The sequence below is a fragment of the Thermobia domestica genome, chromosome 2 (genome assembly GCF_964235325.1).
Source record: "Thermobia domestica chromosome 2, izTheDome1.hap1.1, whole genome shotgun sequence".
In the NCBI taxonomy this organism is placed as follows: domain Eukaryota; kingdom Metazoa; phylum Arthropoda; class Insecta; order Zygentoma; family Lepismatidae; genus Thermobia; species Thermobia domestica.
The window spans coordinates 249,600,140-249,617,407 of NC_137455.1; the positions used below are offsets into that span (position 1 = coordinate 249,600,140).

Sequence of the window (17,268 nt, forward strand, 5' to 3'; positions counted from 1 at the left end):
GGCGAAAACACAAAATTAAACGAAATTCTACATACAATCGACAACAGAAGCTATAAGCCCCTGTGAAATTTCAGCAAGCATTTTACCTTCTGCAGAATGAAGCTTTACTAAAAATGGACCCTCTACTCTACCATTATATTAAAAAAAATCATTATAAACTATTGGTATACCTATTCACATCCATCTGTATTCGTTCAAGTGTATATTCACATTAAGAGTGATTGTAACAAATTTGAAGGATTATATTATGGGCTATAGGCCTTCAATGTAAATCAATTCTAAAATTCAGCACAAATTTGTTCAGTGATTATTAGTGAAAAAAATAGCTCCTTGGAAAATTTATCGATTATGTTAAAAAACACTAAAACATCAATTCATAAATTGTTATTTTTTAAAGAATTAATAAGAAGCTGGAAAATAAAACATAAATAGTGTATTGTCGGTACTCTGTTAATATGTACATATTAATATGTATCATAATGAGCCATGTATTCCTGTAAGTCACACATTATAATGTCAATATTTTAAATAAATTACATTATATAAGTTTCGCTGTGTTACTAGGTACACTTTGAGATTCTGAACACTAAAAATGATTTCTAATTATGCAACCAATGCTGCTGAATACCAGTCTTTGCAAATCTAAGCATTTTATAACCTCTATAAAATTGTCATATTATGTATTATATGCATACGAACAATCATTCTTTTTTCACCTTCCATGCCAGTAGATCAAACGTCTAACAATTTACATTTTTCTCTATAATTTCTTCAAAATTACTTACCGTTTATTAACCTATCAACTTTGCATTTTCAAGCAATTTATTTTTTGATTTTAATGTTAAAAAAATCATGTGAATTTCAGGAAATCGAAGTCTTTATTTATTCTAAAATTATAACTTTCTCTTTGTTTTGAGTTTAACATCTTCAACCTAGTGCTGAGGTTATATGAGCAGTTGTCCTACAGTTTTAAAAGGGTCCAAACCACAGGTAATCCCACTAAAAATACTTGGATCTAACGTCCAAAGCAGCGAACACTGTCTTTTTTTCTTTCTTTTTATTGTTCATATTCATCTGGTAATTCTTGTCTATTTTTAGTAATGAAATGGTATTCATATACCCACAACACTTTGTCCAACATGTTCCTTTTGCACTGTCCTGAAACAAGAATTGACTTTTATGTACCCTTTACCGGAAGGTATATTTCGTTTTGTTTTAGTAAGCTTCAACCAAGCTTATCGAACCAAGCGAAATATTGAGTAATAATAAGAATTTGTTAAACCATAAATATTCTTAGCGTCTTTACATTAACAGTATATTTGGTATAGTGATATTTAATACCATATGATATAGAAATACAGTAGATAGTATATCACTTTTAAATATCAAAACTTTATAAAACAGAAATTATCAATTTTATTTATGACGTATTTGAACATTTAAAAACAAACTTCCATATTCTCCATCCGTTGAATTCAATTTTTGATTCTTGCTAAAATTCCTTTAAAAAAAGAAAAAAAATCAATTACTTAAACAGCAATGAAATATTTAACTTACAACATATACATGATGCACAGAGAAAGCAAACAATTACTTCTATTCGTTCTTTACTTCTACTTAAAAAGTATTTATCACAAATGCCACTAATATATTGAAACCCTTTCAATGCGAAAGAAATGTATGCTCTTATGTCTAGTGGGAAACACCTCAGCAATACAAGAGATAGATAGACTAAGATCACGCGTATAACATCTCAAATTCTGTACACGCACAGTAAACAGGCCGGGGTACCCAGACAGTGAGGAGGTAGTGCGTTGTTGAACAGGGTCGTTTGGAAGTAGACCATGGAGATCACAAAATTGTGGGTGTTTTTTCTCAACGAATTAGAACTGCACACCAAGCTGTAAATAACACCAGCAGTATATTTGAGAAAGAAATGCTGAATAAACGCGCCATTCAGTTGGTTTGTCAGACATTACTCCGGCGACACTGCAAAATGAGTTTTGTGGGTACCGACCAACATCATCTTCGAATGATCACCTCAGGAACACCGTGGAAGCCAACCTTCTGAAAAGTATTCGTGCCATTGGTAAAGTAAAAAAGTTCGTGCGTGCCACATAAATTGACATTAGCCAAGAAAGATCGCCGTTTGGATATAAGGAGTAATCGGGAAAGTTTCTTGCAACGGATTGTCACTTCAAATGAAAAATTGATCTGATAGGATACTCGTAAAGCCACGGCAGCTGTTTGATTTTGTTCCAAATCCAGAATTAGTTCCTAAAAGATGTTATTGCTGGCATTGTGATCTTTGGGGAGGTTGATCCATTATGTCTCTCTCGAGGTGAAACCAGCACTGCGGATTGTTACGATGTTGAACTCCATGAAACGCACAGCGACTCTGCTCACAAGCAATCCAGAAATATTTAAAAGAATTAATGTCATGTTGCACAACACCATTCCTTATCCACCGTATTTTCGTGACGTCTTCCCAACCGACTACCACCTCTTCTGGCTGTGATCGAGGTTTTCGTGTGGTTAGAATTTCCTACAAATACAAATAAATCATCACTCGTTTTCATTCTCCCCCCCCCCTCTCTTTTTTTCAGCTATACCACGACGAAAATCGATTTGTCCAATACTTACATTTTCCAATTGATTTGTCCAATACAACAATAAGTTCAAAAACAATCTTGTGAGCAACTATAAGCAAATTTAATTTATGAGGTATATTACGTGTAATGACACTTAATAGGGATTATGACACATATAAAATGATATCAAACGTACAACCAAACAAATCCTTAATTATAACGTTTACGACTATTCGTTTCTAACCTTTGGTAGCTCGGTGGCAGTATCAAGCGCATTATCGTACTCACTGTGATTTTCGACCGGTCAATCTATTCGGAGTGATCGTGGTCCTGGCGTCGAGTCCTAGTTAGATGCAGGAGGTCCAGAAAAAGGTTCCTGCGCCGCAGATTGGGTAATTCCAAAAGTCCATTGTCGGGTCCCGTAAACGATGATTCAGCTTTCTCCGCACTGACACGCTGGTACTCTCCCATTCAGCAATTCAGATCTGGCTTGAAGAAATTTTCGTCTGCACACTTATTCAAAATCTGACGATACGATGTAACACTAAAACGTTTACGAGCATCACACAATCACTGTTACTAAGCTGAGAAGTTCGTTCTTGCACACATTAAGTTACCTTTATACTGAAAATAACTATTTCACTTCTGGATAATAACTTGTAAAGCTCAACCCATACAGGGGAGCGCGTATGGAGAAATAACGTATGTTCGCTTTGGAACAATGCACCCCCGTGCCTTCGTTGGTGCTTTTCCGAACGACGACCGCAACAGGTCTTGCGCCCAAGAGATCGTGCACAGCACTGAGGGTTCTTTTAGTTAGTTATAGCTTGTATATAGCGAGCCGGGGAAATGCCGATTTTTACTCGTAACATCAGGACCAGAATCATGGCTAAAAATATCGATGAGTCTTCCTCGTGGAACGAACGCTGAGTGATTTTTTTTTCTTTCTTTACCATGTAAGGGAGTTCTTGGCGATTTGGTTGAAGCCAAGAGAACCAACACATAGACAAACTTGTGAGAGAAGGCTTCGAGATTTTTCCTTCATGTGCGAGGCTTGGTCAATTAAGTTCAAATTTAGCGTTGTCTTTTCCATTTTGCTTAAATGCGATAAAGGGCTTGAGGAAGACCTTCTCTGATGAACCAGCAGTGCAATGTGTGGTTGAGAACTTCTTCGTATAGCAGACTCCAGATTTCCTTCCTCGCGGAATTCAATAGCTTTCGATGACAAGAACGTGTAGCTGCAGATGGCAACTACTTTCATTAACGAGTATTGTAGTTTTCATTTTTTGGACTTTGGAAATGACGCACTTGGGGGTGACATTGCAGTCGCATTAACCGAATACATAACAGATAATATTAAGTTGTTACAATGACAGTAAATGCATATTATATACAGGAGTTGGACCAAAAAAAAATCTAAAACGTTTGCAAAAGTGTGAAAATCATACCTACTATGGGGTGGGGCCTCCTTTTGCGTCCAAACCAGCTTGGATCCGACGAGGAATGGACGTATACTGATCCTGAATCGTGGTGTGTGGAATTTTGTACCAATGTTCCTCCAAAACATGCTCCAGTTCCGTAAAGGATGCTGGTGGAAGTTAATGAGACCGAACACACCTTTCTAACTCAGACCACGATGGCTCAATGATGTTCAGATCTGGTGATTGTGGACCCAGGGGAGGTGTGATAACTCCTGGTCATGCTCCTCAAACCACTATTTCACCGTTTTTGCAGCGTGACAGGTACCAAATCATCTTGGTAGATGCCATCACCATCAGGGAAAAATATTTGGGCCATAGGTAGAACCTGGTCCTCCAAAATGGCCTCATACGCCTTAGCATTCATCATTTCATGCAGGGCTATGATGGGACCTACAGAAAACCACGATATCACTGCCCATACTGTAACAGAACCACCCCCATGCTTTACAGTTGGGAGCAGACAGTCTGTATCATAGGCCTGCGACGGTGTTCTCCATACGTAAACACGACCGGTTGTTAAAAACAAGGTGAAGGCCGAATCATCGGACCACATTACGTGTTTCGACTGTTCATGAGTCCACGCCTTGTGGTTCTTGCACCACTGGATATGCCTCTTCGCATTTATTGCTGTGACCAGGGGTTAGGCGATAGCGGCCAAGCCATGAATTTTCATTTTATGAAGTTCATGTCGCATTGTTTTCGATGAAACCGGGTTCTGTAGGCCGGAATTTAGTTCAGACGTAATTTTCATTGCAATGGTCTTCTTTTTAGCTGCTACAATTCGTTTTAATGCCCTCCGGTCCCTATCTGACAGATTTGTCTTTCGACCACTGTTGTGCTTTGCAGACGTCGTTTGCCCATGAATTGTGTATGCCCTCATGACATTGGATACAGTGCCTTTCGATACCCCCACAATATTCGCCACTGTTGCCACTGAAGCTCCAACCAGACGGGCACCAACGATCATGCCTGTTTGGAAATCTGTCAGGTCGCCCATTTTACCGCCCCACTCACAGGTGAACTGGTTATTGCTGACGGAAGAGGAGAGTCCACATGACACACCGAAAACAAAAAACCAATCGGCAACCGCAACACGTGTTGTACAGTGGAGGGCTAAACTTACGTGTTCTGTATGAAGTGTTTTTAGATTTTTTGAATACCGCTCTCTCTCTCTCTCTCTCTCTCTCTCTCTATATATATATATATATATATATATATATATATATATATATATATATATATATATATATATATATATATATATAGAGAGAGAGAGAGAGAGAGAGAGAGAGAGTACGTTCAACGAGTAACACTAAGGCCTGTCTCCTGAAGAAACCAAGGCAGATAGAATCATGAAACCTTTTGTAACCTTCAAGGGACATAAAAGACAACATCATGCTGGTATGGAGAATCTCCCATGAGGTAACTACAAAATTTTAAATACCAACCCCTACCGTGTGGTACCTCGTTTGAAAGGTAATCACATGTAGAGACCAGTTTTGGAAACTACATGTCACTAGTGTGTCCCTATCCAACATGGCAGCCATCCGTATGTAGGGTCGAAGTAAGGTCCACGCATAACACTAAGGCCCGTCTCCTGAAGAAACCAAGGCAGATGGAAACATGAAACCTTTTGTAACCTTGAAGAGACACTAAAGACATTATGCTGATAAGAAAAATCTCCCATGAAGGGGGCCTAAGGGAGGTTACGAGGGGTAACTACGAGTACTTCGACCGTACTTATGGATGCCCTCCATGATGGATAGAAACACGATAGTGACAAGCAGTTTCCAGAACTGGTCTCTACACGTCATTAGCTTTCAAACGAGGTACCACACGATGGGTGCTGCTATTTAAAATTTTATAGTAACTCCCTTATGTCCCTTTCTTAGGGGATTCTCTTTATCAGCATAATGTTGTCTTTTATGTCCCTTAAAGGATACGAAAGATTTCATGTTCCTATCTGTCTTGGTTTCTTCAGGAGATGGGCCTGTGTGGAACGTATTTCCACCGTACTTTATGGATGGCTGCCATATTGATTAGAGACACGCTAGCGACATGCAGTTTCCAAAATTGGTCTCTACATATGATTACCTTTCAAACGAGATACCACACGATGGGGTTTGCTATTTAAAATTTTGTAGTTACCCCCGTAACCCCTTGAGCGCACCTCATGGTCGGTTCTCCGTATCAGCGTAATGTTGTCTTCTATGTTCCTTGAAGGTTACAAAAGGTTTCATGTTTCTATCTGCCTTGCTTTCTTCAGGAGACGGGCCTTAGTGTTATTTGTGGAACGCACTGTATTATATATATATATATATATATATATATATATATTGGGTGTTCTAAAAATGGCACCCACGGACAACAGAACATTATTCTGCAAGTCAAAGCAATATATATATATATATATATATATATATATATATATATATATATATATATATATATATATATATATATATATATAATTTGTATATTTTTGGTGTCATCGACTGAAAAAACAAATTGCACTATGTCGCAACGTCGCAAATAAAGAAACAGATCTACCAATCTATCAAATAGTGATATCGATTCTTTCCAGATGGCAGCTAAAGTTGGTATTGATTGACACTAGCATCACTTATTAGTGTAGCAATCGATTTAACTGCTTGTTGTATTCATAGAGTAATGCTAATGGCTCCAAGGTAATCTGCAACGTTGCCACATTGTGAAATTTTGATTCCCTATAGCGGCTGAAGGAGGCCTCGGAGGGCAGACCGTCATATAACATTTTCGCTTTATTTTGACCTTATATATATATATTCTCTGTGGTCCGTGGGCGACATTTTTAGAACACTTGATATATATATATATACTGTAAGGAATCCATGAATAACAACTAACTCTAGGGTTTAAAAAATCAGTAGAAATGAAGTACGGTACAAGATCATATCCTTGCCCACCAATCGCATCAGAAATTTTATAAACCTCCCTCATACTTTACCTGATAGTATGCTCCCATCTCCTTTACAATCTACACGAAGATCTCTTATGTAAAGGATTTCGAATCTAAACCATCTATGTAAAGTATATTTACCATGCAAGTAACGGTTCCCATTCATCCAAGACGTCTTATCTAACTACTCCCTTACTCGATAACGAGTATATATTGGATAGTTCTGCGTTAATGACCATCCATTTTTCCGTTTGTTCGTCCAAAACTTTGTCGCAATAAGACATTTTTACGAAATAACTTTAATCTGTTGAGTAGTAGTAGTCCAAATTACATATACAAATAAACTAGCAGGAGTGCCAATACTTCTTACTGTAAAAATAAGGTTTAATGAATATAAAACCAGAAATGTATAAGTGGAAACTGTCCCTTCCCCGTTCAGAAGCAGAATATTTGTCCAGTGTTCGTTTATTCTCAGTGAGGTGTTTATAAACGGAAAATCACACGTTGAGCTTAAGCAAATCCTGATAGTTTCTGAAATTTTAATAATATGAAATTGCTCCGTTTTCAACCTTAGGAGCGGATTTTCGGAATTTCTGAAATAATGGATTCCTTTACTTTTAGTTCATATTTAAATACCTAATTTGACATATCCGATTAAAGCTATTTAGTGCATTTTCTGAATATAAGAATTTTTTTTTTTTTTTTTTTTTTTTTTTTTACATAAATTATTTTTCCCCTTTAGAAAAGGAATTTTAGGAAACGCTGAAACACGTGTTGCTTTGTTCTTAGTTAAGAGTTTAAATATAGAAATTCATATTTCTAACTTAAGCTAAATCCTACACTGGCATTTTTCTGCGTCAATAGTGGTATATGATATCTAGTTGTTGCATCTGGGCTTTCGGCCAGCTGTACACTAAGGTTAAAATCTTGCTTAATTGTAAGCTCTACTTGGTTACATGAAGTTTATTAAAATGATATTTTTGTTTAACGTCTCACGATTACGCTCTTTAGTCTAAAGAAGCCGGATGATCAATGAAAGTAAAATTTATTGTAAAATTAAATTTTCCTGCTGTTTCGTTGGCAATCGAAGTTGACAGTATGCATCAAAGACACACGCGCTGGCTACTAAACCAGCGGAGAAGACTATGATTTTTTTAAAGATTAGTTAATTTAATTTGCCCACTAAACACCCCAAAATCCAGTCCACATTTTCGCAATTATTCAAGACCATAATATTCTGCTGATATAAATAATTTGATGAACAACAGATTTTAATATTGTCCCAAGATGTAGCTCGAGATAATGCACCACAGTTGTTCGTTAGTGAACACTGGACTTAGCAAATAGACGGCAACATGTTTAAACGTTTGTTAAACGTTTTGTTTAAACGTTTTGTCATAGCAAAAGAAGGCTTGACAAGAAATTGCCTTTGTTTAATCAGAAGGGTACTCTACATCCTGTGCATTGAAGTAATTCGAGAATGTAAACTCAATTGTCAACTTGAATTCCAATTATTATTTCAGCTCCTATTGAGCGGATATTAAGCGCTTTAACAATTAATATTTTTCCGTTGCAAAGACTCAATGATGAATTAAGATTTCTTAACAACAAATAATAAAACCAAGCGAGCGCGAAGTGCAAACCCAAATGATGAACAGCAAAGCAAATTGATGTTTAATATTACTGTCCATTTTGAAATAATTTAATTGAGAAAACTAGTTTACGCTGCAATTCAATAGTTACAATATGTTACTGTAGGTTAAGTTGTACATCATCATAATATGGTGGTGTACTTATATCATCACTATATGCTGCTGTAGATTACGTTGTATTTAAATGGCCAAAATATGTTATTCTAGTTTAAAATTGCACTATCGTCACAATATGTTACTGTAGATTAAGTTGCACTTGAATTGTCACTGTATGTCACGTAGACATAATACATTATCAAAGAGCGATACATAAAAGAATATATTCTTGCATTCATGAACAAAATAAGAATGCTTGTAGTAACTAAATTACATCTGTACGAAATATATGCCTGCCTGCATTTAGTTCATAATAGATTGTGGTGATACTGAATATGAACATACTTTGTTATTTATTATTAAGACTATGGCCGTATTAAATGTAAGTATGACTATAATCTATTTATATAAAATGTGTATGTATGTATGTGTGTGTGTTTTCGAAAGAAATTCATTTAACCGCACAACAGTAAAAATATTGCTTTGAAATGTTTTCTATTATACCACGGACCAACAAACCATAAAACTCACCTGGGAAATTTCTCGGTACTGGGAATCTGTCATAATATAACGAATGAGAAAATCAACTAGAATAAATTGTATCACTTGTTTTCGATAAAAAATAAAACGGAAAAAATGAAATGAAATCTTTGAGTTTTACGTCCCACGGTTATGCCGTAAGGCTAAAGGAGACGGTGATGATGAAAAATGAAAGAAATGGTGGAATGAAGAAAGTGGGAGGAAACGAGAGATCCCCAAAGAAACCCACGCACACGATGTTTATCCACTACAAAGTTCACTTCGCGGGGGCTGGGATCGAACCCGGGACCCCAAGCACCAGAGGTGAACGCTCTACCACTGAGCCACCGCGGCGCCAAAATAAAACGGAATGTTGACACAAAGTCATACTTGTAGTCTCATGAAAATTATTCTGTACTCTGTGAAGACTATAAAATACACTTTTCCTCTGCTGCTATTTGATGAAGCAAGACGAAATTTTCAGTTTAAGTTGAACATAAACTAGGACACACACAAACATTTTACTGACCTCCGTCGTCGGCGCACCCACCCCAACATTTCATTTCATTTCATTTCAATTCAATTCAATTCAATTCAAACACATTTTACTATTCACCTAGTTTGCAATGTTGCCACGTAAGAATTAAAAGAATCGCAAGAATCGACTTTTTTTTTTAAAGGAAATTTTCTTAAATACTTCTGTTATTTTTCCTTTGTATGTAGAAATGTCTCATTCATTATGTAAACTAAAAGTCTACACTCTTACAAATCGATCGACGTGTAACTTGTTCCAGTGTTCCACTGACGGTTAGAAGACGAACACAAAGTCCTACTCGTACTTCCATGAAGATCGATTATTATGAACCCTGGGAAAACTATATAAAACATATTTCCTCTGTTGCTATTTGATGGATCACGATGAAATTTTCAGTTTAAGTTGGACATGAAATAGGACAAATAAATACATTTTATTATTCACCGAGCTTGCAGTGTTGCTTCATAATAATTAAAAGAATAGCGAGAAGGAACTTTTCTTAGGGAAATTTTCTTAAATATCCTTCAATTATTTTTCCTTTGTACGCAGAAATGTCCCGTTCATTACTTAAAGAAAGTCTACACTCTTACAAATTGATCGAGGTATAACTTGTGCCAGTGTTGCACTAACGGTGTGATCTATGATCATTTAAAGAGATCCCATCGATATCTCTAAATATACACGGGCGCTAAAGGGTTAAGGGTCCCAGGAACCAGGTGTTGCACTGATATGTTGACCAACAATTTTTTTTTTATTCTAAGGACCATAAGGAACAATACTAACATAGTGGCGAAAACTCCCCAATGGCGAGGGGGGAGTTATCTCCCCACCCCCTTGGCCGTTGCTCTATTGTTTTATAACTATAATTGTGGCGGTTTAATTGCAACTTAAGAACTGCATTGTTCCAGTTTAATTATTCCAAAATAGGATAAGAACCTAACCATATTTCGATTTCAGCATTAATATTTGTGTAACAGCATGTTCAGCCACGTAATAACCTAACTGCATGTATTTGGTACAAATGTTTAGTTATTGCAACCACCCATTTTGTTCATAGATGCAGGAAAAATAATACTTAAAGTATTCTTGGACTCACACCATTTTGAGGTGTCACTCTTTGATAATGCAGCGGACCCAAGGCTTGGGAGGAACAACTAGCTACCTTAAATATTTTTAATAACTCACCTTCAACATAATTTTAAATAGATGACTATAACCGGGGTGGCGAAAAAAAATCCCTGACTTTTCACTGACTTTCCATGACGAAAGTTCCAGATTTCCCTGACCATTGAATAATTTAAAAATACAGAAAAAAAGAAAGAAACCTTAGCCTCTACCCTCCCCATACTTGACCTTGTTCTCTCTCTGCTTCTGTTTCTTTCTTTTTCAATTTTCTTTAATCCAAAATAACGTAAATTTACAAATATATGCATTAGGCCGATATTGATTACATATTACACAAAATGTAAAGTTACAAACGGAAGTGTGCAGTATACAGAGTACTTAAGATACGAAATAAAATGCACATTATAATGCCAATTACACAGCATTATAATATTGCTAATAGCAATAAACAGTTCATTTTACTAATCACAAAGAAAAACATTATGTAACACATACCTTTGCCGGTACAGTTATTAAAAGCAACTCATTTAACAACTTGTTTTCATCCTTTCTCGCATAGTTTTCTTCTCATTGATCTGAATATCCTTCTTGTTGTCTCCGCAGTTTAATTTTCTTCTCTTCTTCCTCCAGCTCCTTTAGTTGTTGCTGAATCTTCCGTTTCTCTTTCCTCTTCTCCTCTCCAGCGTTTATTTCTCTTTTCTTTTCCAAATACACCTGATTGAACTTCTCACTGAATTTATCATCTCTCTTGGAATTTGTTAATCCTGACGATCCACCTATTCTCATCACAGAATCATATATGATCCGTTGAGACACCATAGATTCTTCTTGTAAGTTCTCAACAATGAGACTTTTGTTTACTGAAAAATCACTTTCAACAAATGCGTTTCCGTGAGAGAAGATAAAATACAGCTTCATAACAGACCATAAATCAACGAAGTCCTCATTTCCTAAGAGTAAGTTAAAAAAAAAAATCCAATACCATCTTCGTCCTTGGCTGTGAAATCATTGAAGTGTTCATTAAATCCTTCAGTCTAAGCTTTCACTGTGAGCTGGAGATACTGTTTCTTCGCGTTCTCAGCCACTTGTCCAGATATCCACATGGCACCATGCAATTCTTCTTAATCTGTCTACTCTTTTGAGCATATATGCCAGGACGCAGTTAGATGTGTTTCTCGCAGAAAATTAGTTTCAACAACTATTTCAGAGTACACTGTCTCCCTCAATATCATCATTGGGAAAACCACATTTTGCATCCAGTAATCCAGTACCAGTAAAGAAATTAACACTACTTCCTAAATTCAATAATTGAACAATGGACATAAATCGATTTTTCCCTGACCAATCTGCCATTTCCCTGTCACATTTTTACTTCCCTGACCTTTCGCTGACTTTCACTGAGTTTCCAGAATGTGGACACCCTAATAACGGCATGGTAAATTTGCAAGAAGTAATAGGAAATCAAAAGAAAACTAAAAGCTATATTCACACACTATGTACATTTTTATAAAGATCCCTTTCTAGAGCAACTGAAATGTTTCACTGTTCAATTTTTTTCTTTATTTTGACCTTATAACCCTTCAAACGTCGTTTAACGTTTTAACTAATAGAACATGATAACTTTTTGTATTATGTAAATATCGACAGGAGGAAATCGTTCGATACACTTTGTAATACAACCAGATAAACAGTGTTGCCAACTCAAACTTTTTTTTAAAAATAGAACTACGTTGGGTTAGTATGTATTTCTACGATATATATAAATTTACGTGTTAAAACGTAAGTTATGTTATTTTCCTTTCTTGTATGTTTGTTGTTCGTTCCATGTTACAAACTAAGGATACTACATTACTGCAAACATCCAAATTTTAATATCCTTTACCACAGTAATAACGCAAGTGAGAAGGATGGGAGAAATCTAAAGTACCTTAATGTCGAATATTATGATGTACTTCGAATGGACAAAACCAAAGTTACAAGTGATTGAAAATCTAGCTTTTTGCAAAAAGCTTTATTTCGAAAAACAGCTTCGATAAGTATAGAAAAATCAAGTAATTTCGTAACTTCCGCTGTCAATTTAATTGCAAGATTCCACGAGTAAATTGTTTAGTTTCAAAAGTATTATTATTATTATTATTGCTTTGAAATATGTTTTTTGCTTTAGGTTTAAAGTTTAAAGGCTTCAGTTATTTTATTCTATTTTTATTTTTTTCATGATTTGCCATTCTGACGATGATTTTTTTTTTCTTTTAGGTAGGGAGCCAACGCACAGATGTGAAACGAAAATCTGCACGCAAAATTCGCCTATTCAGCATGATACTTTGTAATAACGAGTAGAAATTTAACATTTGTAGAAGTACTTCTTGCGTGTATTTTGCGTTACCCGACATCTCTATGACTCTTAACTGAGACAGGATTGGATGAAAATACTATTGATACAAATACTATTTCCAAACTGTTGAATGAAATCAGCAGTATGTTAGAAACTAGCCAAAAGATCGGAGGTATACGACACACTGTTGAAATAACAAACCAGGACAATAGAGTCCGCATAACACAGACCCAATGGGTGGTTGGAAGTACTAACAGGAATACGCGGCAAACTTTTATGGAATGCTGCAACTTCGGAGAATGTAACTACGGAAAAAAATCTTGCTTGGAATTACAATAAAACGTAATGGCTGAGAACGTATAGCAGGTTGGTACGTTTAGAATACCAGCACGATTTTTTGTCCATCAGGGCACGCATCCCCCTCCCCCCATATATATATATATATATATATATATATATATATATATATATATATATATAGAGAGAGAGAGAGAGAGAGAGAGAGAGGTGAGGTGATTTTAGTTTAGCGTCCCGTTCAGCAGCGAGGCTATATGAGACGTGGACCTACTGATTAACGTGGAATCCGAACCACATGAGCTCCCGCCGGGAATCGAACCCGGGTCTCCCGCGCCAAAGGCGCGTACGCTAACCGAGAGAGAGAGAGAGAGAGAGAATATAGAAGGATATTGGTCTCGAGTACACAACGAAGAACTTTTGACTGTGGCCATGGCTAGATAGGGTAAATCATGAAATGGAAACCATCTAGATAATTTCCAAATTTCTATATATATTTCTGTAACAGAGTATTTGACAAAGAAACTCATTATTCCGCAACTTTTGTATATGTCTCTATCGTCTATTGCATTGTGTCAAAGGAAGTGCTGCACAACTATGAAACACGTAGAAATAATTATTACAGCATGATTAAAGTGTGAAGGGAAAGTGCAAGAAGTGAAAAATACATTACTGCCTTAATAGAAATTAAAATATTGGAGTATCATATTATGATTTTGCTGAACTTCATGATGTTCCCCTGAGATCGAAACGTGTTAGCTTTACCGTCTGGGGCCAGACGAAATAAGAGCTGAGATACATGCTGGAATAAAGAGTGGGAAAACGACTCACCTAGAAGAAACACTTGTTTCATAGGTATGAAGAAAAGGAAGAATGGTGTTCCCCTGAGATCGGATGTAACCCAAATTACTGTAAAGACATTATGAAAATTTCGTCTAGTGTAAACAATCTACGTGACTGGATGGATATTTATCTAAGCAGTTTTTCTAAATCAAGTTTTTTGAAAGAAAAAAAAGTCTAATTTTCAATTCCTTGTAAATTCACTCCTGTTTAATCGAAATATCTTACACAGTCTCGTCAAAAGTTCTGTCTGAAGGTTAGAAGACCATAAAAATGAAACGAAGTACGAAGAGAAAGAAAAAAATGAAATCTTTAAGTTTTACGGCCCACGGTTATGCCGGTTAGGCTAAAGGAGACGGTATGATGAGAGATAAATGAAATGGTGGAATGAAGAAAGTGGAAGGAAACGGGAGAACCCCGGGAAAACCCACGAGCACGGTGTTTGTTCACCACGAAGTCCACACGTGAGCTGGGATCGAACCAGGGACCCCAAGCACCGGAGGTGAACGCTCTACCACTGAGCCCCCTCCCCCCCCCGAAAAGAAAGAAATGTGTAATACATATAAGGGTAAGTGACAAATCAATGGGTACAGCAGTTAATTAAAAATATCGTCATTGTCCCTGGAAGCAGGCTCGTAAACGACGCGGCCACTCATCAATAGCAGCACAAACCACATTCATATTGCTAAAACCTTAAAAATAGGTTTGCAATCTACCTCAAACGTGACCGGTTTTGTGACGTAAAAGGCAGTTAGAAACTTCTGGAGGCATGTCGAACGGAGACCTCTTGTCTGGGTCGCAAACCCCAAACAATTCTCATACATGAAAACTACTGAATGGCCTTAACATCCACCCAGTTCCTCCAAGAAGTAATTTAAACTAATGCAAGTCTTGGGGGCGTAGATAGCGTAGCTCAGAATTAGAAACATGGGAGTAGAATTTCAAAGATAAAATTCGATAACACAGAAATAATTTAGAACAAGAATTTAATGAACTGATCTTGAATGACTGAAAAACTACAGAGCATGATGTGGACTGGTATGACTTAAAGACTAGAGAAGACAATGCATAATCACTTACTTTTGATAACGATGACGAGCAGAACCTCTGATGGACAAAATGACGGAGTGACAGAAACTAATTATGAATAATTTGACTCGCAGAGTTTCGACGTCAAAATAGAACTTCTCCTACCCGGAAGAGAATCCGGTAGTATTTATATGATTTTTCCGTCATGTCAACATTCTTGCACATTCTTTCTGAGTCTTCCTAGTTCTAGAAGTCATCGCCGGTCATTTGCATTGTAGAAGTCAAGGCACTCTAAATTTTCCATTGGATTATGAATCCTAAAGAATATTCAAACTGCCTTCACTTCATACATTGCCTGTTTTATACACATTTTAAAATTCAATTAAATATTTTGTTTCTTTACATTGTGGTACACAATATTCCCTGTGCTTTAATTAAATATTTTGTTTCTTTGGTGGTTGAAACAAAAGCTTGGAGAAAAAAATAAAAAGTTAAACCAAAACCAAAAATTACATAAAATGATAATAGTAATAATAATCAATTCTTCTTAAAATATTGACCCATAAATTATGAAACACCCTATATGTTATATAAAGTATCCTATACGTAATACATGATGTATAAAATGAACATCAAAATAAATAAAAGAAAAATAATGCTTGAATGAAATTTAAAAAAAATGTTCTGAAATATTGTCCACATTGGATTATCCTGTATATAAAAAAAAGAATATTTTATTGTAATGGTAAATAAGTCTTTGCAATATTGTTAGTTAAAGTCTGTTAAAAGCAGACACATAGCAGTTCAGGAACGTAGAATAAGCAAAGATGGTATGAAGTCATGTTAGATAACAGATTATTTTTCTGTCGACTTATCACTTTGTCTGTGGGAACAAACAACCATTCTCTGTTGTTGGCTCAGAGACCAAGTTCTCAAGAATGTTCACAGCGCGTTGCCAACTGCATTTAAATTCACCAAGTTTTAATCACTCAAAGTATGTGGATATACACAACTTAAGAAGTATATAATCACTGGAATAAGCGCTTGCACACAACACTGAAATACATTGTTTAGGGACATGCACTCACTCACTTATTTCATCACTAAGTATGTGTAAATAATACAAAAAGGTAAATTAAATCACTTCACTCAGTAACTCTAGGATATTTAGAGTTAGCAACACTCTTTAATATTCACAGTTGATAGCGGAAATGCAGCGTAGTAGTATTCAATGACAGGGGAAGCAGGGGGGGAAAACTGGAGATGCGTAGAATAACACTGATTAGTAGAATCCCCTCGTAAGATGCTACAGAGCTGGTGCTGAATGCATCTTGTCTTTATTTGTCTGTGTGTGAAGTCAGTTAATAGTACAAAGTTTGTTAAAATAATAGTTTCTGTTTTCGGTGTTTCTTATTTTATTGTGTTATTGGTGCTTTCAACATAATATAGTGATGGGTCCTTTGTGTATTTTAAAGTTCTAGTGGATTGTGAACAAAAGTGAAAAAAAAATCGTGAATTCAATTACAGTTCAGAAGTGTTGTGCATCAAAGTGAAACCACTGTTTCCCTTTTCTTTTTCCATCCTCACTTCTTTTCATAGCTAGTCCTGCTATAATTATCTTGTAGAAATCATCCTCTAATCAATCAGTCATGTTGCTTTTAGTTGTTAAATTTCTCAGCTAATCCAATGGTATAGCTACTAGCTGTATTCGCAAACTTCAACTTGATGTTGAATCGTTCTGCCATTTCTTCCATGATCTTCGATTTGTGGGATGTCAATCTATCTAAGTAAATTAATTGAGGAATACCAAACTTGAGAATTATTTCCTCATAAATG

The 17,268-nt window shown here is 36.1% G+C and overlaps 1 protein-coding gene across 4 annotated transcripts in view; it reads right to left on the reverse strand.

Annotated features, from left to right (window-relative positions):
- Positions 1 to 416: 416 nt before the first annotated feature.
- LOC145678438 (uncharacterized) overlaps positions 417 to 17,268 on the reverse strand; it is a 50,995-nt gene continuing 34,143 nt past the window's right edge. For 3 of the 4 annotated variants that reach the window (XM_081748562.1, XM_081748558.1, XM_081748559.1), the window contains one exon: positions 417 to 1,501. The gene's annotated coding sequence lies outside the window, so the exon portion shown is untranslated. The remainder of the gene's footprint in view (positions 1,502 to 17,268) is intronic. The other variant, XM_081748560.1, reaches the window with a different exon arrangement.